The following is a 24,321-nucleotide window of genomic DNA, read 5'->3' on the forward strand; positions in this document are numbered from 1 at the left end:
ATTGCTTGAAACGTATATACTCGAATTGAGGTAATAAAGTACAATATGTATTTTCTTCAACACTGGACTGTAATGCATTTTATTCGAAATTCATATAGGCATATCTATAACCATATTTGCATTACTACTGCGTGGAAAACATTGAGGCAAATCAAATAGAGAATAGTGCAAGACGGACAGTGTGGAAAATCACTTACACTCTTGTTTCCAAAGTACTACGAGTAACATCATCGTATTGCAATAAATGGGACAATTCTATCCGTACAGAGTTCTGCTGAAACGTTTGAAGTTAAATGTAGTTCATTGAATTGCGGAAAAGAAGAGATTTTGACCTGGAAAGATACTGAAGATTGTGTTTGGAGATGTGAAATTGAAATACTTGAGGAATATCTAATGCAGATTATAATGTAGCGAAAGTGATGACAAGATAGTGCTGAGAATGATTACGAACAGTCTGTGTTATTTTGTTGCTGTTTTCATTGATAAACTTATGGAAAATTCTTTGAATAAAATGTGGAAGAATCAGTTTTTAAAGGGTGTTATTACTTTAATGTCAAAGCTAATTTTCAGAAGAGAAATAAATTCGGTTGTTCCTTGTCTTTTATTCACAGTATACAAAGATCACAGCGTATATAGTACAGGTGTGATATCTAGATAGAACTGATTGTTGTTTTTCGTCAACACCGACATTCATAACGATCAAATTATCATTTCATCGATATCGAATAATCTCTGTAGTAACGTATCGTTAAATAAAATTACATACGTAAGGAAAACGAATTTTTGGAATAAGAATTCCTTTCTTTTCCAATATCAGGATCTCTATACAAGGTACATATCCATACAATGGCACGTTTATGCGGTTCCATGGAAGCAAGAAGGTATTGGACTGTGTGAGAGCCAATCAACTGGTTAGTTTCTAAAATAACACAAGTCGTCGCAACAGCGCCCCTGGGTGTAGTGCATCATAGAGGTCGGAATTGCAAGCACCTTCGTGGGAACAGACCCCATCAAACTCGGCAAAATGAGAAGAGCGAATCCGTTTCACGAGCTGGATAAGTTAATAGAATCGACGGCGCACGTGTTCGATTCCAGAAATGAGAAAAGAGATCATAAACAACGCTTCCGGGCGTTGTGATGCTCTGATTGGATATTCTGTTGTTTCTACCTTAAGAGGAAATCGGAAGTAAGTGGCTTCTTATTTCTCCACTTTAGGTGTCAGAAAGAAGATCAGTTTGAGGATGTGTTGGAATCCAAGTCATTTTTTGTTCCAAAAATAGTAGGCCTACAGTGAGAGAAGTAAAGAACCATAAAAAAATGTTTTCTTTATAATCAGAAATTCTTACAGTTACTTATGGAGAAAATATATAAAACATGTATTCATTTTTTATCACTGACCTGTGTTCTCGTCATGCAGGGTTGGTTGAGCCTTGTTCTCGGCCTATCACCAGGCAAACACACGTTGGTACTCCAGTGACGTAAGATCGGCACGATCCAGAACGTCCATCTACGACAAGAAAGATTACATTTCTAACGAATAAACATCTATGGTGGATTTCAAATACACGTCCTATACAGCGTTAGAAATTTTCGTAAACCTTTATACGAACCTTGGTAGGCATTTAGATCGTATCTAGTTTGAGACTGATTTTCTTAGTTCGACTTCACCTAACAAGATTCATAAATAAGTAAAATATACTGAATGGAACTTCTTCATTATATGTTTAGAGTAACGAAACCACTTGAAATAATCCAGAACAAAACGGTGGAACTCCTGAGATGTGGGTCTCTAAGACAGCAAGGAACATGACACTCCCAGCCGACAAACGTCCAACCGATAAGTGGAATACACACGAACATATGTTTCACGTTGGTGTTGAAGCTATGTTTTTCCCATTCTGTGCACCAAGACTGGCATTTAAAACGTGTTTGGGTGAAATACTTAAACAATGAAGTATATCTCTCCAGGTTCAATTTATAGACATGCATAACGGCCCAACCCATGGGCTGCTTCCGCACGGGCTTCACAGTATCGCACAGAACAAGCCCGTGACGTCACTGCACGGGCCGGGCCATTTGCGAATGGTTTTGTGCGGTGGGCTGGTATTAAGGCGTCGAGCCCAAGCCTCCTCTTCTATCAGTTAAGCCTACTTATTAACGGAGTTTGCGCGGACTTATGCTTCCGTGTGTGGTTTGATCAACGATCAGCTACTGTTTCAAACGTTTTGTTTTAGTTTTTGATTTCTTTTTTTCAAGATGAGTCCAAATAATGGAACGTCGCAAAGACAGTACTGTCTCTGTGATGAAGGCTTTCCGGGCTGAGATACCGTGGTCTACGTAGACCACGGCATCTCAGTCCCAACCGTCACAGACACCGATCGTAAAAGCCTACTTGCTAAAATACAGTCGCTAGAGAAAAAGTAGTGAAGCAGAAAATCGCTGTTAGAGAGTTTAAAACAACAGAGTTGGATGGAAATTTAAAAAGTACCATTGGGGCGGTTTTTAGATCTGTGTTCGGTAACAGTGAAATATAATTCAATTTTATATGTTGTCCGGTATGCGGGGAACTGTATACTCATGCAATGGTACCTCATATATTTCCCGTCATCCATGCGTTGCAAATCGTATGGGAAACGTGTACTTATACGGACGCAGGAGTTGATAACCGAGAAACGTGTGCCTATGTGTGCATGGGATTTGGGGTCATTTGGTACAGTTGATGGCGAAGGTTCCTGGTTTTCGCACAGACGTTGAAAATTTGGTGCTATAGTATATATGGAAAAGTGAGTGCCATCCCCCATTTGAGAACAGTGTCCCGACACACGGCGCAAAATGTCGACTTCATTTTTTACACTTTCTGGAAATAAAAGTTATTTAACAGATAATATTATTGGAGAGCTCAAATAGTGTCCAAATTTGATTTAAATGTTGTCACATTTCCAATGAATACTGAAATGGAATGGAATGAACTTTCGGGAGGGGGCACTATGACACAACACTGCGAACTTTCAAGATATACTGCTCTAACCCTCAAGCTAAGCTCATTTTCAAACTCACACCGGCTGACTATACTAATATTCTGATAATAAATTACTATCCAACAAGAAACTAAAAGTCCACACCTGTGGAGTAACGGTCAGCGCGTCTGGCTGCGAAACCAGGTGGCCCGGGTTCGAATCCCGGTCGGGGCAAGTTACCTGGTTGAGGTTTTTTCCGGGGTTTTCCCTCAACCCAATAAGAGCAAATGCTGGGTAACTTTCGGTGCTGGACCCCGGACTCATTTCACCGGCATTATCAACTTCATATCATAACCTAGATGTTGATACAGCGTCGTAAAATAACCCAATATAATAATAATAATAATAATAATAATAATAATAATAATAATAATAATAATAATAATAAGAAACTAAACTTAATCGATCCCAAGCTAACAAAATTAAGGTTAGCTGCGTAACCCAGATTTAGAACGGACAACCTCACTCCTCCCTAGGCCAGTCCCCTCCGTACGTCGCCAATCGGCTAAGGAATTATGACGGAATGGAGAAATGTTGACGGAATGTAGAAATACAGTATGGTAAAACTGGATAATCCCGAGAAAAACCCCAACTGCGACGTTTCCGCCAAAAGCATGATTTTTCAATGAAAAACCCTAAGCCTAACCGGGACTCGAACCCAGACAGCCTGCGCGACAGGCTGAAGATCTGACTACTCAGCCACCGTAGGGGTTTCCAATGGATATTACAGTAGACGTGAATCAGTGAAGGCTACAGGAAATAAAACACGAAGATAGGTACGTTTAGTTGATCTCTGATCCACTGGCCACACGTCAAGCGAAAGCATAACCAATACGCGCAAGCAGAAAATCGGTAGAATATAACTGATGTCAGTGCAGTGCTGAGCAGTGCGGTGGGCTACGGAGCCCAATACTATGGACTAGGAAGCGGCCGCGTCAGGCAACGTGGGTCTTGGATAGGCTGGGCTGCCGACGCATGCAGGCATGCAGTGCTGAGCGGTGGGTTATCATGGCGTACTCTAGTTCAGTTTGGATTGGTTTAATTTAATACCAATGTTCTGTGGTTTTAGAAAGTTACTCATGAAAGAAATTCGAAATTATGAGGTTGTTTTTTCAGTAAGTGTTCAAAATCACATGCAATTTTCGAAGAGACAATAACATATCCATTATTTACGACTTACGTGTTAGAAACATTGGTACAAGTACAAAACTTGAAGGAAAGTAAAATTATGGGGAAAGCCTAAAGATCAACCGTACCTTTTTAAGGATTCCAAACACTGCAACCTAGCAAATCACCAAAAAATTGCCCTCATCTGTAGACTCTTAACAACTATTATGACATACACGGTAGTTTTACGTGCCTCGGACCGCAAAAAGGTACAGGAGTAATATTTATTGGTTTAAGTCGACGTTGAATTGGACAACAAATGTGCTCCTTAATAATGTATGATGTATAACAATACATAAAATTGACTTAGTCTGTAAATTATTTACATTATATATATATATATATATATATATATATACTGTGTTAGCTGTCTTACTGGAGTTCCTCAAATGTATGCGGATTCGTGCGAAAACTTTGTCTTTCCTCCGTTAAAATTGTTCGTGTCTTTCTTTGTAAAAGTTACTTTAAAATCAGTTCTGCACGTTCTGCTATAAGAGAGCTTATTGAAACTTATCCTAATGCACTGCCCCCTTCATGAAATGCTATAGGCTACAAAGACTAGTGATGACTGATGAAATATGAAACCAAGGTTCGGTATTGAAAAGAAAAAACATTCCCGAACAGGAACAATTTTAAACGGAGGAAAGATAAAATCTTTCGCACGAATCCGCATACATTAGAGGAACTCCAGGCTAATATTAAGCTTGAAAGAAGAATTTCAGTTGATGAGCATAGACGAGTGAATAACATATTTTGGCAATATCAAGTTTCTATACGAGCAGAAGAACGATACATTCAAATCTACTGTATGGCAGGTTTTATAATCCATTCCTACTTCCGTCGTTGTAGGCGGCATTTTACTGAATGAATGAGTGAATGAATGAATGAATCAATGACTGAATGAAATGAATTTATTTATACATAAAAGATACAAATAAATGTACACAAGTTCCTTCGGACGAGCCTGTACGACCATTCATGCTACCTATAACTATGCATAGTTTGAATCTTCAAGGAAAACAAAAAGAATACTACCGATAAAATAATAAAACAATAATAATAATTATTACTGTAATAATCAATTATCATTACCATAATTGTCATTATTACAATTACAACTAATCAAATTTCATACCACGTTCCAATAAAACAATTAAAATAATAAAAAATAAAGAAATGTAAGATATGAATGAAATAAAAACAGTGACACACGCATATATAAACAATTCAATTATCAAAATTTCAGAAACAAAATTAAAATAATAAATATAAATGCAAGATATAAAAACACACGTAATAAAAAAAAACAAATAGAAGAAACACAATAAATACAAAAGAACATATCCCATAATTACCTTAATTGCGTTCAGTGTCAATACCAACTTACTCAGTGCAACAGTAATAAATAACTCTTCCACTTTTTTGCTCGGCCAGTTCTACCCTCAGCTGTCGAACTTTTGCCATAAATTTTCCCACACTCTAAAAGAATTTAGCGTTATTTAATATTATATCATATGTTGCTAAGTGCCTCCTGCTAGATGTAATGAAGGACTCCGGCAGGAATCGTTTCCTCAGAGTTTCTGTGGCTTCACACTCCGACAAAATATGTGATGTCTCGCCTCTACCGCAAAGAGGATATATTCTCGTCCCATCTTCGTTGACGATTTTAAGTGCCCTCCAAGCTCCTAGACGAAACCAGATTATTCCTAGCCTGCCCTCTTTGCGTCCTCTATAGAGGTATAACTCGATTGCCAAATTTCTTTTGATCATCGATTGGATCTCCAGAGCAACCTTACCCCTACATTCCCCTTCTGTTATTTCCCTGCCTATATCCTTCAGGCGGTTCTCGACTTTCCGCCAAACATTTCGTTTGTTCCTGCAACCTTCCCCGATTATAAATCCCATGCCTATTTCCTACAACCCTTTGCATAATCTACCTGACCAGGTTACTTGATCTTTCCTCTCCAATTGCTTCCTATAAAAGACCGCTCTAATAAGAGACTGATCTCCATCATTGTGGAAGAATATTATTTTTCCACTATGACCTCCATGTACAATCCTCAGGTAGCATTTTAAACCTTTACCTTGCATTCTGTTGAGCCTCTATGGCCCCCGAATTCTCTTAGGATTCTACTGTTAGCCGTTCGCCTCCCAACTCCCGCCATCTTTTTTTTTTAAAGTCGCTTTGTACCTGATTAAGTTTTTCCGTTCATCTCCAGCCCCAAATTTCTGCCCCTACGTAATTGCAGACCTAACTACCGCGTTATATATTTTATCTAATAAATTTAGAGATACTTCTGGGATTTTGTTACGTATTTCAGCGTTTCCATCGCTTTTTTCAGTGTTTTGTAGTGTCTATATGTTTATTACATTGTCCGTTCATCGTCGTTGTTACCCCTAAGTAAACAAAACTTTTCACGTTGTTCAGTGCTCGACCTTCGTATGTCCAAGCCTCCGTTTTACTGTAAACACATCCGTTCGCAAAGGTTTTAGTCTCTGTCTTTTCAGTATTTACCTTCAATCCCCAGTCCCTAGAGTATATTTGAAGCTTGCAAGTCTTTTCTGTAATCCTTTAATGCTTCTAGAGCCCAGAGTCAAATCGTCAGCGTATAACAATACTGAAATACTCACGTCCTCTATGACGGAGGCGTCAATGTCCTCTCGTAACATAATCTACGTTATATCGTCAATAAACAGGTTAAAAAGTAAGGGAGAAAGTATGTAACCTTGCCAGATCCCGTGCTACGGCAGCCATATATTATATTAAAAACCCTGTATTAGCTAACTTAAAATTGAACTATTTGCCTTATTCGTTCACGTAGGAATTACAAGCCAAAAACTCAAGGAGCGAACTTTCTAGTTACATGCTAAATATTTCTGCAAAACCACCGCTTGAGACAACAGGACAAACATGAGAGAAAGGCACATATTGAATCTCAATAGGGAATAAATAACCCCTCCCACCTCTGATCTGCAGAATGTGTTACTGTAAGAAGTAAGCTTAAAAATTCCTATTCAGTTTTTCAGCCGTCTAAAAAAATTTATGACCTTTCTATATATTTTGAAACTTATTTTACAATCCTTAAATTCCTACAATTATTTAAAATAGGCCTATATAATATACAGTTTATGTTTAACTGGTTGTCATATTCTTGTTTTCCCTTCGGGAAGGTAATCCGTGCAATATCATATTTGCCATATCATGTATTTCATTGTTCTTGCATGACTTTATCAATACCGTACTCGTAGTTTTATTATTACTCTGTGTTACAATCGAAATAATCAAGAGAGAACATACAAGAATAGTTCCTAGTGTATTGTCTTTACTTTCAACTGTCTCCATAATACTAGATATGGTAAATGAGTAGAATAAATACTCTATTCTGTAATCTTTGTCCGTGAAACCATTTTTTATGTTTGAGAGATGGTAAACTTCATATAAAATCGGAGGAAGGATAAATAGCAACTGGCTATGGCATTCTCGGATGAAAGAATGGAAGCAGAGTACACAAGTAGAAGTGATGCAATGTTCAACTGCCGATTAATCTCGGAAAACATGCAGAAAATACTCCCTGTGCATTAGTACCACCCTCCGATGTGTGTTACGAACCCGGATGCAAGCGAACTATTTTACGCTCCGGCTATTTTAGTATCTGAATAGAACTCAGAGCCTCCATCGGGAATCGAATGCCGCTGTACTGTTGTAAGACAGAGCCGCAGATTACCTTCCCAGGGGAAATTATTAAACAAACTTGCAGCAATTGTTAAGAGCGCTGCTAATGCCCAGGCTTACTTGTGTCGACGCTTTGAAACCTTTGGTATGCACGCCTCCGAGCGTTAATGCTCTAGATTACCGCCGGAATGTGTTTGGAATGACGTTATTTTTGAAATATCAAAAATAGTTGGAAACAAAAGAGGAAAGGTAAGCTCTAATAGCTCCCATTCATGCGTTAATTAACATTACACGGAGCGGCGTGTACTTCACTATTTCATTCGTTTTATTCTGTTCTAGTAGAGATAATATTATGTTTTTTTATGTCTCTATGGCAACCAGAATTGTCAATTAGGAGACGCTATAGAGAGTTCGCTTCAACTTTCGATGTTTTTTTACTATAAAATTTAGCAGGTAACTGGAAAGTGTTTGTGTTCTTTACATTATAGAAATCATTTCTTACTAGATAACCTGGGCTGCTTCGTAGCATTCATTTGCATAAAACTTATGTAGCTTCTTTCCATATGACATTTTCTGCGTGCCTGCCCTTCGATTCTATTTTATTCAACCTTCAAATCTTTCAAGACTTTGTTCGGGATAGTGCAATATAAAGCTGTTCATTATTGAATATAGGTTCTGGTAAATAACTGCCTACCTCATTTAAATTGTGGCCTTGAGTTTCTTAATCCTTACACAAAAAGCCAAATGTATTGGAAATTGGCCTTCATTTGAACAGAAATGATAAATGTGAATCTGATGGCGTTATGTCAACGCGAGGAAGTAATATTCTTTGACCAAAATTTACGCCAGTAATGCTCTGATCTAAACAATTATCATACATATTCCAAATTATAAGTCGAAGGCGAGCGACCGTTATCGCTCTGAATCTTCGAGGACAGTCGGTGCAGTATGTAGAGTAGCACAGTGAGTACATTATCACAGTTTGAATTTTATTTGAAGTGAAGTACATGGAAATTCCCAACCACAAACTACCGCTCCGTTGTCCAAGTGTCCGTTCAGGTGGAAAATAATAAATAATGCAGTGCAATCTGCACGCAAGAAAAGGAAATTATATTAGTAATTCCATTGTAAAGAGCAATGGAAAGAGCGGCTGCAGCTGTAGGGAAGAGTGTAAGGACAGTGGAAAATGTAGTGAATGACTATAAGAAAGCAGCAGCTTTAACATTCATGATCGGTCATTTTTTATGTCTAAGGCTGACATGCGGGAGTGAAATGAGTCTTATTGAAGGAGCAGATAATGTTGGCAGTGTTAATCTCCGAGTGCTAAAAAATGGCGTGCAATACTGTAAGGAGCATTAAAAAGGAAGACGGAAAGAAGACCTGCGATAAAGTACGTGAAATAAGAAATGAATTCTGGCGAAGAGCTGGTATAATTAAACACGTTGTTGCAAGTGTAATAATAAATATAAGTGTTGATAGCAACGATTCGGAGAATGAAGGCTTGTATCGTAAAACGTATGAAAACGCGCGAAATTCAACTCACATTAAGATATCTGACGTCACCAATAGCTCGACGGACACAGCTGACGAGGTAACTATCTCCGAGGAAGGAGTGCAAGTCGTTCGATACGATTACTATAGAGTAAAAATGTGAATGAATGTTTTTTATTCTTCCTCACGAGTGGAGTTAATTCAGTGCAGTGTTCCATTTATCATAGAACCGAAGCATAGGCCTACAATATTTCCTGTCCCGTATCTGAGATCGGCCAATAGGAGCACACATAAACATACATAAGCATCTCTCACGTCATCGGCAATTGTAGTTGAATCGAGTTATAAGTAAAATGACAAACTTGCACAAAATCCCACTTAATTTTAAAGAATTCTCAGTGTTAACACAGTCACACCAAACACAAAATTAAAAAAGTAACACATTTTCTTTCTTTATAATTTTAGCACTCAATAGGCCCACCTTCTATAATCATCCAAATCCTTCTCCACAACAATGCATAAAAACAAAAGACAACCCATTAATTCAGTTTTAGTATTTTTATATAAAAGTAATTGGCATAATCTCTTCACATTTTACTTAAACTGAAATATCTCGAGCCTTAAAGAAGTTGCGATACTTTACATGTGCTTATAACACTCGGGGCATTACGCATTATCGATTGAGCCAAAATTTACTTGATTTGGTTAGTTTGGACCAAAGTTATGGTGAAACATCGCAGAAAAAATTCATGCTCCACTATAACTTTGCTTCAAATTGACCGAATCAAGTAAATTTGGACTCAATCGATAATGCGTAACGTCCCGAGAGTTTTAAGCCCAATTAGATCTCGAGATATTTTAATTTGAGTAAAAGGTCAAGAGATTTCACAATTATTTTAACTTATAGATTAAATGATATGCACAAATCCAAAACATCAATTAACACTAGTGTGTTGATGAAAAGTCGTAATGAGTTCTATAGAATGAGACTGGCATAGGCGCAACACTCACTGAGTTATTATTCTGAGTTCCTTACCAATGACCAGTTCTCTGGTCGAACGGAGTTTCTCAATAATGACAGTTTTAGAAAAGATTTTCTTGAAGTACTGCCATTAGCCCTGACATCGTGTCAACAATTCACCACTATTATTATCACTGTTGTCTGAGGAAGTACACACTCTAGCTATCCAGCACAACGACACAGCTTAAGGAACATAATAAACCATCATACCTGTCCAGGTTCTTCAATTTGACAGAGGTTAATAGGTACTAAATGCACAGACTGTAGAGAAAATACAATTCCGGCATCTCACCAAAGATCCGGACTCGTATGTCCAAAGTCATTAAGTAATAACGCCTCACTAAAGACACGAACCCGGATGTTGAAGTATTTCCATTACATCGTCCGTACTAAGAACTGGTACCCGATATTATAAAAGAGTTACAGTGTCCCACTAATCCGTTGTTATAAGAATATAATTTCAACGTCTCTACAAAGAACCGGGCTATGATAGAATAAATACACTTGCGACACCTCTCTATAGGATCAGACTCCGTTAAGAGAAAATACAGTAGCATACAACAACTCTCTGAACATCTCGGCACCAATATTAAGAAGGAATACAATGCATCATATCTCTGAAGAACAGAGTTGGGATGTTAAGGAAAAATAAAATTCCGACATCTCTCTAAACAACCGAGCTCCGATGTTGAGAGCAAAACAAAATTCCGGCGTTTCTCTGAAGAACCATGGTTCCGTGTTAAGGGGTAAATAATTCCTGCATTTCCCTAAAGAATCAGTTAAGGGGAAAATGCAATTCCGTCGTCTCTCTGAAGAATCATTCTCCAGTATTATTATTATTATTATTATTATTATTATTATTATTATTATTATTATTATTATTTTATTATCTTTTATTTATATAGGTACAGTCGCTTTAACTACGAGATCATATCGTGACTTCTGATAAGAATGGCACATTGTTGATAAAATGAGTTTAAATTTTTTTCCCATTTATGGTCCATGGCTTACACCTATGGATGCAGATATCCCTCATTAGTATAAATTTCTCTGAAGTAATGTGGAATTTACCTTTTTAAGTACCGATAACTAGCTTCTCTGTTATTTACGGTCGAGGAAAGCAATAAAGACCCCGATTATATTGGCCAACTGCGGGATTTGAAGACTGCCTAATGTTTTTCCATTGTGCCAACTCGCTCGGTCTGAGTAACTTGTCATGAAATGAACTTCAAATAAAGACACCAAACGACTATTCAACATTAATGTGACCAATATGGCTGGGTTAAAATTTTTATTAGAATATCATGTGTTCATGTATGATTCCTACGTACGTGTAAAGTTCCCTCTAAGTTCAAAAACTATTTTCAAACGATTTCCTGGTTTAAAGGTGCCAGCTCTTTAAACAATGTGTAAATTAGTACGTAAATTTTTGGTGGACTGGAAAAAGTGCAGAAAGGAAGAAAGGGCTTTGATGAAAGAAACGTTGGATGGCAGTCACTACAGCTTGAAAAATTCTCCTAAAATCTATTAGGCGGCTTGCCAACAATCGGGAATTTCTCTTTCTTCCGCACATAGAGCTACAAAGTAACTGAAAATTAAAACATACAAAATTAGTGTGTATCATGATCTACAGTCGGGTGATTTTGGAAAAAAGCGTACATTTTGCGAATGGGCACTGAATAACATGCATGATGGAGAAACAGATCCTTCTGGGGCAAAGCTTGGTTCCGTCTCCACTGCTACATGAATTCATAAAATTATCGCTATTGGTCCACTGAAAGAAGCAGACATTATTCAGGAGGTTCCCCTACATGACGAGAAAGTTTATGTACAGTAGCCTATATTGTGCCTTAAGCGGTAAAGTAAATGAGGACCATTTTTTTTTCAAGAAACAATGCCGATAGATATGTGCATATGATTTTATACCCCTTTCTTGAAGAGTTGATCGAGATGAAACGAAATTATGCATTGTTTCAATAGGATTCCGCCACAACTCATTCAGCGAACATTTTCCAGAACAAAATTAAGTGTACCAGGACAGTCATAGAGTTCATCTGTGGCTTTCTAGATTACTCGATTTTCATCTTCGACGTTCATTGAAACATAAAGTGTACATGACAAACCCACGCATTTCAGATGACAAGAAGAATAGAAGGGAAGGGAATGGGAGCAACTAACATCATATTTTTCTAACACAAACTCCGCTCGAATTCACCTGGATTTGAATTCGATCTCCAGCATGGAAATCTGACACACTAACTGTTCACCGAATGGTACGCACTCCAAAGAATTTATTAACAAAACTCAATCTGGGAAACCATGTCAATGAATGCAGTTCGAGGAATCGCTGGTGGTATGTCGGATACCAGTGCTATATGACACTGTGCAGACTAATTTTGAGAGTGTCGATATTTCGATATATCGGCATTTCGCTCTCACTGGTGAGGATACTCCAGATGAATCCGCATTAATTACGAGACTTCTGAACAACGTTGAGAGCAGGGGTTCTTTGTCCGTCTGTCTAATTCATTTCGAGAGCAATTGATTTTGTTTGGTGAAATTGTATGCTACAGAAATCCACTTCAATCTGAAGATTACTTCTACTTTTATGTGCATTAGTGCATGCAACTTAAAGCGCACATGTTCAAGTGAACCAACGCTCTAATATAGATAATTTTCTAGTATTATTTTCACTCTTACATATAATAATAATAATAATAATAATAATAATAATAATAATAATAATAATAATAATAATAATAATAATAACGCTAGAAATATTGAAATATAAACCCTGTACTGCCAAGGAATCAGGAAACATTTATTACTGGTTTTATCAACAGTAATCTCACTAGACGTTTTGATTTATCTAGAGAAAATCAAAACTCGAGTGGGATTTAATTGACTATTACACGATTAGAAGAAAGTATATAAAGATTAGAAGTAACGAAGTACTCCAATACAATAAAATATTTATTGACTTACGAAAATACAACTGTCTTCAAATGTATTATTGTACCATCTCAGCATTACAAATATTACGCTAGATGCATGCTAGATGGCAGCAGTGAGCAATGCCTTCTCGTCAAGTTCTCGATCTACACGTATACACGATGGCAATGTTACTAGTCAAGAAGGCTTTGTTGATTCAGTTTCATTTTTATTATTAAAACTTCAATTATCCGAATCCCAGTAATCAACGTCACTTGACAGATGATTTTCAATAAATCTTAATATTAAACAATCTCTGATACGTGACTATCCATAATATCATATAGCAGAAGCTATAACATAACCTAACTAATATACTGTACACAAGTGTTAGAAAAGTTTTAATTAACGACGATGACATAAAAAATAAACATTAATAATTTTAAAAGGAATAATTATTGAATGCACAATTTTCAAATTTGAATGTGGTTAGTGGTTCAATTGATGTTATATTGGACGTGTGCGTAATAGAAGTGGAACTCGTTGATTTAGGCCTACTTGGTGTATTCAACTTATTCAGGATTTCCGAATGAATAATTTTAAAAGGAATAATTATTGAATGTACAATTTTCAAATTTGAATGTGGTTGGTGGTTCAATTGATGTTATATTGGACGTGTGCGTAATAGAAGTGGAACTCGTTGATTTAGGCCTACATGGTGTATTCAACTTATTCAGGATTTCCGAATGGTGCTCTTAATTTATTTGTAAATCGGATTTCAGAAGATGCATAGGCATGATCAGTGATTTTTATTAATTCTTGTTCTTGAATGCCAATGCGAGTCATATTTGAAACTCCTGTGCATCGACTGGAGTGGTTTGTAATTATATATTGACGTCCAGACCAGCGCAGTTTCAAATGTTGGCAAACAAAGAAACAAATGCTAGGGACGCGATAAAATTAAACAAATGCTAGGGACGCGATAAAATTAAACAAATGCTAGGGACGCGATAAAATTGTGCGGTAAGCAGCCATGATTGGTTGAAATACGTCCTTTCGTACCGTTTTATTGGTCAAAAATAGTATGACGTAGTAAGAGTGTAATAGTCAACAGTAATCTCACTAGACGTTTTGATTTATCTAGAGAAAATCAAAACTTGAGTGGATTTAATTGACTAGTACACGATTAGAAGAAAGTATATAAAGATAAGAAGTAACGAAGTACTCCAATACAATAAAATATTAATTGACTTACGAAAATACAACTGTCTTCAAATGTATTATTGTACCATCTCAACATTACAAATATTACGCTAGATGCATGCTAGATGGCAGTAGTGTCTTTATACAGACACTGTAATGATTACTATTCAATAAATCTTAATATTAAACAATCTCTGATACGTGACTATCCATAATATCATATAGCAGAAGTTCTTTTTATCCTCTCAGAGCAGAAGCTATAACATAACCTAACTAATATACACAAGTGTTAGAAAAGTTTTAATTAACGACGATGCCATAAAAAATAAATATGAATAATTTTAAAAGGAATAGTTATTGAATGTACAATTTTCAAATTTGAATGTGGTTGGTGGTTCAATTGATGTTATATTGGACGTGTGCGTAATAGAAGTGGAACTCGTTGATTTAGGCCTACATGGTGTATTCCACTTATTCAGAATTTCCGAATGAATAATTTTAAAAGGAATAATTATTGAATGTACAATTTTCAAATTTGAATGTGGTTGGTGGTTCAATTGATGTTATATTGGACGTGTGCATAATAGAAGTAGAACTCGTTGATTTAGGCCTACATGGTGTATTCAACTTATTCAGGATTTCCGAATGGTGCTCTTAATTTATTTGTAAATCGGATTTCAGAAGATGCATAGGCATGATCAGTGATTTTTATTAATTCTTGTTTTTGAATGCCAATGCGAGTCATATTTGAAACTCCTGTGCATCGACTGGAGTGGTTTGTAATTATATATTGACGTCCAGACCAGCGCAGTTTCAAATGTTGGCAAACAAAAAAACAAATGCTAGGGACGCGATAAAATTAAACAAATGCTAGGGACGCGATAAAATTGTGCGATAAGCAGCCATGATTGGTTGAAATACGTCCTTTCGTACCGTTTTATTGGTCAAAAGTAGTATGACGTAGTAAGAGTGTAATAGTCAAGAAATACATTAATACTTATAAATAATTTATATTTGTCAACTTTACACATCCGCGGAGCACAGTTTTAAGACTCTTTTAAAACATTTTGTCGAAAAACTCTACGACAATGCAATGAAGTATTTACTACGCCATAAACAACAGTAAATAGGCAGATAATAGGCTTCGTTGGCATTTTCGAATGTTTTGATAATACAATAATTTTAAGAGCTGAAGTATAAGATATGTACGATAAATGGTATTCTAAGAAGATTTAGCTCTTTAACGAAAATTTTATTGGGACTTGAATTGCACACGTACAATATACTGTAAGCCTTTTGAGTTCGGGAAAGATGAGTAAGTGGACTAGAAACTAGAGATAACAAATTTCATAAATCATTAGAGTGTATAATGCTTATTCTTCTGTCATTCCAAGAATTGAGTTTCTCGATCCATTCCGGGGCTAAGGAGTTAACAAAACTCTCTGCAATAACAAGGTATGTACACATACCTCAGTGTAGTCGCCATCCTTAGAAATATAAAGCAAATGCACTTATTTTGCTGTTCCATCACATAGGTGGAGAGTATGAAACTGCTTATACACAGTTTATAATATGACCACAGTCTAGTGTATACAGTCACGAAGCTTGAGTTGTGAGGTTGCTAGGAACAATAGACTGTGCCGGTACTATTTCGCATTGTCTGTAATGAGGCGATATTAGCGATCCTAGTGGTTAGCAACTATCTATGGATGCATATTTACTACGTATTGAGCTTCCTGACTATATACTAGACTGTGATACGACTATGTCGAAGTTTCATTACGTAGACAGTAGAGGGCTCTAGTGTCGGTGCAGAAGTTCAGAAGGGAGCAGACAGTACTATCAGAAGCTTTTCGAAGCTGCACATACGTGGTGTGTCTAAAAAGTTCGGTGAATGGTGTCATATCTGAACTGCAACTTGGCACATGTGCTTGCGCATGCGCATGGTTCTTCAGACACTGGGGGAGAATCGATACACAGCATGCAATGCATGTGACTGACAGTGTAAACAGACTGCGACCAGTTGAACGTAGTCAGTGTGAGAGGAAGTGTCACAGCGTAATGGAGCAAAGTGCAAACATCAAGTTCTGCTACAAAATGGGGAAGACTGCAACGGAGACACATAGAATGTTGGTGCAGGTGTACGGGAGGGAAGCCGTGAGCAGAAAATGTGTTTACGAATGGTTTAAACGCTTCCGTGAAGGGAAGGAAACAATAGAGGATGAGCCACGTTCAGTTCGGTAATCGACAAGCAGAACCCCAGAAATGATCGAGAAAGTGCGACAAATGCTGGCACAAGATCGATTGCGGAGGAATTGGACATTAGCAAGGACACGGTGTACACCATCGTCCGCGATGATTTGGGTAAGCGGAAGATCTGCTCCCGATTCGTGCCGCACAAGCTCACAGACGAGCAGAAAGCAAAACGGATGGAAACTTCTGGTGATTTCATTTCCATGTGTGACCAGGATCCATTACTTCTGAAAACCATCGTCACGGGAGATGAGACCTGGTGCTACCAGTTCGATCCGGAATCAAAACGGCAATCGATGTCATGGTGTTCACCGACTTCCCAGCGACAAAAAAAAAGCCGTCTGCAAAAATCCAAGATGAAAACACTGTTGATCGCCTTCTTCGACAACAACGGCATCATCCACAAGGAATTTGTTCCTGCAGGTCAAACCATTATTGCTGCATTTTACCAGTCCGTTTTGAACCGATTGCTACAGCGTCTCCGGCGGATTCGGCCAGAGTTGCACAGGACTGGAAAATGTATGCTGCTCCATGACAATGCCCCTGCACACTGTGCGATCCGTGTGCGCCAATTCCTGGCTCAGAAGATGGTAACTGTTCTTGAACACCCTCCGTACTCCCCTGATTGGGCTCCTGCGGACTTCTTCCTGTTTCCCCGCTTGTAGGCGGCCATGAAAGGTGAACGTTTTGCGGACGTGAATACCATCAAAGATCGTGTGACAGCCATTCTGCGATCGATTCCACAGGAGGCCTTTGCTGATAGTTTCCAAATCGCAGTCACCTTTCATGGCCGCCTACAAGCGGGGAAACAGGAAGAAGTCCGGAGGAGCCCGATCAGGGGAGTACGGAGGGTGTTCAAGAACAGTTACCATCTTCTGAGCCAGGAATTGGCGCACACGGATCGCACAGTGTGCAGGGGCATTCTCATGGAGCAGCATACATTTTCCAGTCCTGTGCAACTCTGGCCGAATCCGCCGGAGACGCTGTAGCAATCGGTTCAAAAAGGACTGGTAAAATGCAGCATTAAGGGTTTGACCTGCAGGAACAAATTCCTTGTGGATGATGCTGCTGTTGTCGAAGAAGGCGATCAACAGTGTTTTTACCTTGGATTTTTGCAGACGGCTGTTTTTTTTGTCGCTGGGAAGTCGGTGAACACCATGACATCGATTGCCGTTTTGATTCCGGATCGAACTGGTAGCACCAGGTCTCATCTCCCGTGACGATGGTTTTCAGAAGTAATGGATCCTGGTCACACATGGAAATGAAATCACCAGAAGTTTCCATCCGTTTTGCTTTCTTCTCGTCTGTGAGCTTGTGCGGCACAAATCGGGAGCAGATCTTCCGCTTACCCAAATCATCGCGGACGATGGTGTGCACCGTGTCCTTGCTAATGTCCAATTCCTCCGCAATCGATCTTGTGCCAGCATTTGTCGCACTTTCTCGATCATTTCTGGGGTTCTGCTTGTCGATGACCGACCTGAACGTGGCTCATCCTCAATTGTTTCCTTTCCTTCATGGAAGCGTTTAAACCATTCGTAAACACATTTTCTGCTCACGGCTTCCCTCCCGTACACCTGCACCAATATTCCATGTGTCTCCCTTGCAGTCTTCCCCATTTTGTAGCAGAACTTGATGTTTACACTTTGCTCCATTGCTCTGGGACACTTCCTCTCACACTGACTATGTTCAACTGGTCGCAGTCTGTTTACACTGTCAGTCACACGCATTGCATGCTGTGTATCGATTCTCCCCAAGTGTCTGAAGAACCATGCGCATGCGCAAGCACATGCGCCAAGTTGCAGTTCAGATATGACACCATTCACCGAACTTTTTAGACACACCACGTAGGTCAGAAGCACTAGATTCTGAATGTGATGAATCCGAGCTGGAATACTGACTGATGATATACAATATTCCTTCGTAAAGTGATAAAATCAATGTGAAGAAAATGTTTTGGAAACAATACTGTAATAATGCTCATTAGGTGATGCCATTGTTTTGGATATATTTTGATTTTGAGAAGTCACATTTTTCCCCCACAACATAAAAGTACTGGGATATACAAGAAAATACACAAGTTCTATTTTCTTATATCATGTATTGTATACTTAACTTGTATTGTGAAAATAAAGTTCAACTCTTAAATTATTTTATGTTCTTGTATTACATTTTAACTCATATTACATTTAGTAATCTTGGAAAGAATCTGCAATGTTATCATGGATATGAAACAAGGCAAGTTGTATTGTATGATTGCAATAACAAGGCAAGTTGTATAGTACGAGTATGACTGCAATAACAAGGTAAGTCGGAGGACTTTACTGTTAATGTATCAAAATAACAAATTCAATAACGAGATTTTGACTAATAATACATTAATCTTACACATATAAAATATCAATAATACTAATTCAAAAACGTAGATTTGCAGAGGACTTTCTTTTTTAATGAAAACAATGTTACTTTTACTTACTGCCGAAAACCCACATACCTTGTTATTGGAGATCATTCCTCGATTGTTGTGTCCCTTCTCGTTTTGCATCGGGATAATAATTATACAGGCCTACTTTTCGAGGTAGCATTCTTTCTAGTGTTCATGTAACTTTCTTTGATAGCACTGAATTGTTTAAATTTGGGCATGATTTCATTTCTTACTCCGTCCCTCAATGACACTCCAAATATGGATCTAATAAATATAATTTCTAATGTTCAGATTCTTCTTTTATCTATTCATCTGAAACTACAGGTTTCGCTGTCATATTACAATCCCATCTCTTAAACTACGTTACGAAATAAGTATTTAATACTAGTGGATAAAATTAGAAATGAGTTTTTTTGGAGCCGATTAAAATAATAAAACTCATGGATTATTTAGTCGAAGATATAAAATTATACATATCCCAGTGAAACAAAATCAGTAATGAATAATTCAAGTTTACCAAAATACAGTAGTTGTAATTCCAACTGAAGAAGAATTATAGTAAAATAGGATCGAAACTTTCAGTTAAATTTTTAAAGCTCTATGTTAATGCTATATTTGGAGAAAAAAAAAATAGTTTGAATACTCGTGCAGACACTGTTCTATGAAACATGTCAATCGTCATCCATCATCGGTGTGGGTTGTCATCCTTTTTAAAATAGCGTTGTTTTACATTTTTAATTTGGCCGTCATACAGATTCATTAAACGTAGAATAATTAATTTTTTTATAACTCTGTGTTATTGGAAAATACACAAACTATTTGTGTTCAAAGATTTATTTACACATAATATAGCCTACCTATATATAAAACACATACGTATGTATGTATGTATGTATGTACCTACTCATCTAACTGCTCACTCACATTGCTACCTACACGTCTGTTCACCTATCCATCAAATCAGTGCGCCTATTCGCCGATCCATACTTTCACTCCGTAATTCGCACTCACTATCGGCTTCTTTTCATAGATTTCTTGGAGACAATTCAGTTGGCGAATAGTTTAAAATTTCATTTTGCAGTATTATTCAAATTTAATCCACAGAAACTGCATTTCGTCGGCCACGACAACCGTTGTTTTTCACGTTTTACAAGTATGTGTAAAAATCTCCATTTGAAAAGCGTGGTTTAATAAGAGTACAAAGGTATGGAAAGAGTAAATTTCATGTTGTAGGCTATGAATGACAGAACATTCATCTTCACAATATTTTTTCAGTCTTTCCCATTTTGTTATGTTAAAAAAAATTAGAAACAAAATCGTAACTCACTTTAAAAATTACTTTAACACTAAAAGCTCTTATTCTTCTTTATGAAAATAAGCAAATGCGCACGTAATACCTAAATATATTCGGTGATCAATACAAGAATTTCACCCTAGTGTCCAGGTAATCCCGCCTTTGATCCATATCTCTCACACTCATTCTCATATGATGCTTATGTATAGATTCCCGGAACACAGGTTTGCCATCGCCCACACGTGAGTCTGCAATGGACTCTATCCTAAGTCGGATCAATCCACTTCACACCCCCACATTCTCATTTTCAATCAATACTACACATATTCTCATATCCGCATTTACCAAACTGTACGGTTCTTCGCAAATCCACATTGTTATTTTATTCTGAAGTTTCCTTTTCATATAGCTGCTTCCTTATCAATAGAGCTACTATCCATTTTTTATTCGTTCTTAAAAGGTATATAGAATTCCTGTCTTTCCCTATGATAAATAAAATAAACATTAGCTTAGGATATATTATACTTAAGTCCCTGAAATGTTTACAGTTTTGTTGATCTTCGTGTTCTGAGTATTCCGAAGTCGACTTTTTTTTGTTAAGTTATTATTTGTTTGGGATATTATGTGTAAATTTTTTAATTTAAATAAAATGGCTGGAATTTTGAGTAAATAATATCTCAAACAAAAATAACTTAAAAAAAATGTTCGATTAATACTTGGAACACGTAGATTTATAAACTATAAAAATTTCAAGGGCCTAAGTACAACAGATACTGAGAAATGTTCCTTTTTAGCGCAGAGGACGTTAAAGATTCCGTATGTTCTTAATTTTTTCTTTTAAATATAACTAATTCATGTGTATAGAAATAATAGTGTAAATAGCATAGTGTGATAAGTGCGTTGTTTAGAAAGTTATACAGAGGTATAGAGATGATTATTGGGTGGGACGTGGAGTATAGATCGCTTATTTAGTCCTGACAGCTCAATGACGCGAAAGAGGGGAAGTAATAGGAGCAGTGGGGAGAGTTCCGGAGTAGAGATAAGGGTGAGCGATCTGTAAAGGAATGCAGTATAGCTTAATTGTACCGCTTTACCGCACGCATGACATCCGATGGCTCCGAAGGCAAGCGAGTGAATAACCCAAACACCCCTTGGTGTAGCTAAATGGACTTGCCTGTCTCAGGCGCACATCTCCGGCGACTGTCAGGACTAAATAATCGTACTGTACCTCTAAACACTTGAGCTCTAATAGGCTTGTTCTGTACCGTGATGCAATGTATTACGTGTCGATTGTAGTGCCCAGTTAAGCCACCTCTGCTATCTGTCATGTTATGCATTCGTCTCCAGCTTCAAATCCGTAACCTATACTATACTTCTGGTATTGGTCTGCCATATCTCGCATATCAACGTTAGTCACCATGCCTCCTCCTTCAGGTAACCAAGAATTTGGAAGATTCCGGTGCTTTTCTGTAGTCTAGAATCCACCACAACTGTCATTTACTAATCACCAACCATAGCGATTGATCGATTCGCAGTCTCTCAAATACAGTGTCGCCCTATTTTTCGAGACGGAGGTAATAAAAGGGGAATTATGGAGAACATTGACGAAACGAAGATGGACAAACGGGAGAACCACTAGAAAAATCGTTACGACTTCGGCTTTGTCCACCAAATACTACAACTGAGTCCTTGGCTAAAATTGAAGCCTGGCCCTTGGTCATGGTAAGCCAGTGCTGCTCTGCTAACTGAGCTATTAATGCAGCAATAAAGCTCACATATTACTAAGATAGGCCTAAAACAATTACACAGGATTTGCGACGACGCCTTGAAAAATAATTAGGCTATCTGAAAATGTGCTGATTGTGAAAGTAAAGAAGATAATATCGATATACACGATTCTCATTGGCTAGTGCAAACTTATACTCAAATCAAGTCAAAGTAATAATGAAGTAAATGAATATTAATAGCTCAAAAATAAAATAAATAGTGCTATGATAAAGATAAATTTCCTTTCAATCCAGAACCAGATAAGTCTACTGTATATTATTTTATCGTAAAGAAAACTACGTGTAGTTCACGAAATGACATTCATTCATTCATTCATTCATTCATTCATTCATTCATTCATTCATTCATAGTGTTCTGCCCAATAGCAGGTCTTTCACTGCAAACCGAACTTTCTCCAATCTTTCCTATTTTCTGCCTTCCTCTTTGTCTCCGCATATGATCCATATATCTTAATGTCTTAATGTCGTCTATCATCTGATATCTTCTTCTGCCCCGAACTCTTCTCCCGTTCACCATTCCTTCCAGTGCATCCTTCAGTAGGCAGTTTCTTCTCAGCCAGTGACTCGAGGAATTACGTTTTCTCTTCCTGATGAGTTTCAGCAACATTCTTCTTCGCCCACTCTTTCCAACACAGCTTCATTTCTTATTCTGTCTGTACACTTCACACGTTTTATTCTTTTCCATATACACATTTCAAATGCTTCTATTCGCTTCTCTTCACTTGGTCGTAATATCCATGTTTCTGCCCCATATAATGCTACACTCCACACAAAGCACTTCACTAGTGTCTTCCTTAGTTCTTTTTCCAGAGGTCCGCAGAAGATGCTCTTTTTGTGCTAAAAGCTTCCTTGGCCATTGCTATCTTCCTTTTGACTTCCCGGGAGCAGCTCATGTTACTGCTCAGTACATCCCAATTATTTGAAGTTGTCCACTTGCTCTACTGCAAGAATTCGGAAGTTTACCGTCTTTTTTTCCTATGACCATGGTCTGTATCTTATTTGTATTTATCTTCATGCCATATTACTCACAGCTGTCATTTAGCTTCAGTAGCATATGCCTTCGTATTATCTCCTCTTCTGCGAACGTCATATCATCAGCAAATCTTATACATTTTATTCCTCTTTATAAATTTCCTCCCACTATCACTCCCCTATGTTCTGAAAATAGTTCTTCACTAAATCCTCCAAGTAGATGTTGAAGAGAGTAGGTGATAAAGACCATCCTTGACGTACTCCTCTCCCTATTTCACTTCCTTCAGACATTTCTTCTATCCTGACTTGGACTCGTTTCATATAAAGATTACTGAACAGCCTTCTCTCTTTCCAATCCACACCAATTTTCCTTGGGATTCCCAGCAGTTTATTCCAATCCACTCTGTCAAAAGCCTTTTCTAAGTCCACAAATACTACATACACTTCTTTATTCTTCTCTAGGTATCTTTCGCCGATTGTTCGTAGCAGTCCAATTGCATTTCTCGTACCTTTCGCTTTCTGCTGCCAAACTACTCTTCTTTCAACTGTTCTTCTATCTTAGAAAACAATTGTCGATTCAGTATTCGCAGAAGAATCTTCGCCGAGTGTGATATCAGGCTGATAGTCCTGAACATGTTACATAAAGATGTAGTCTCTTTTTTCATTAAATTGGAAGGAAAGTATTAATCAGGTAGCAGCGAGACTTTGCTTCGTTCCTCGGTAAGATCCTGCACTTTGAGATGGAAAGAGTGGTTACGGAGTATGTATTCTCCGAGTACTTCGGTTTCTATGAATGTTTCTATTCCTCCACGGTTACATTATCGCCACTTCATCAACTCATAGTCTGTGTACAATCGCAGTAGTTTAAAAGGGACGTTAAATCAAGAATTACAAGCGTTCTGTGTCTCCAGTATTGCCCTCTGACGAGTGGTGTGCAGTTCACTAACACCAATGAGTTCCTGCGGAAGAGCGGAGCATGCGTTCTCGTCGACACGTGAGAGGTGTTCATTGTGGCGACTACATCATCACAGCTGCTACAAAATTCAGCTGAACAACACCGGCTCTAATCTCCTTGACGTTAATCACCCTG

At 37.7% G+C, this 24,321-nt stretch overlaps 1 long non-coding RNA gene across 1 annotated transcript in view; it reads right to left on the minus strand.

Moving 5' to 3' along the window:
• Positions 1–1,403: 1,403 nt before the first annotated feature.
• Positions 1,404–24,321, minus strand: part of LOC138711979 (uncharacterized) — a 686,293-nt gene continuing 663,375 nt past the window's right edge. The window contains exon 3 of the long non-coding RNA XR_011335561.1: positions 1,404–1,507. This is a non-coding gene — a long non-coding RNA (uncharacterized lncRNA). The remainder of the gene's footprint in view (positions 1,508–24,321) is intronic.

Source organism: Periplaneta americana, chromosome 13 (genome assembly GCF_040183065.1).
Source record: "Periplaneta americana isolate PAMFEO1 chromosome 13, P.americana_PAMFEO1_priV1, whole genome shotgun sequence".
Taxonomy (NCBI): Eukaryota; Metazoa; Arthropoda; class Insecta; order Blattodea; family Blattidae; genus Periplaneta; species Periplaneta americana.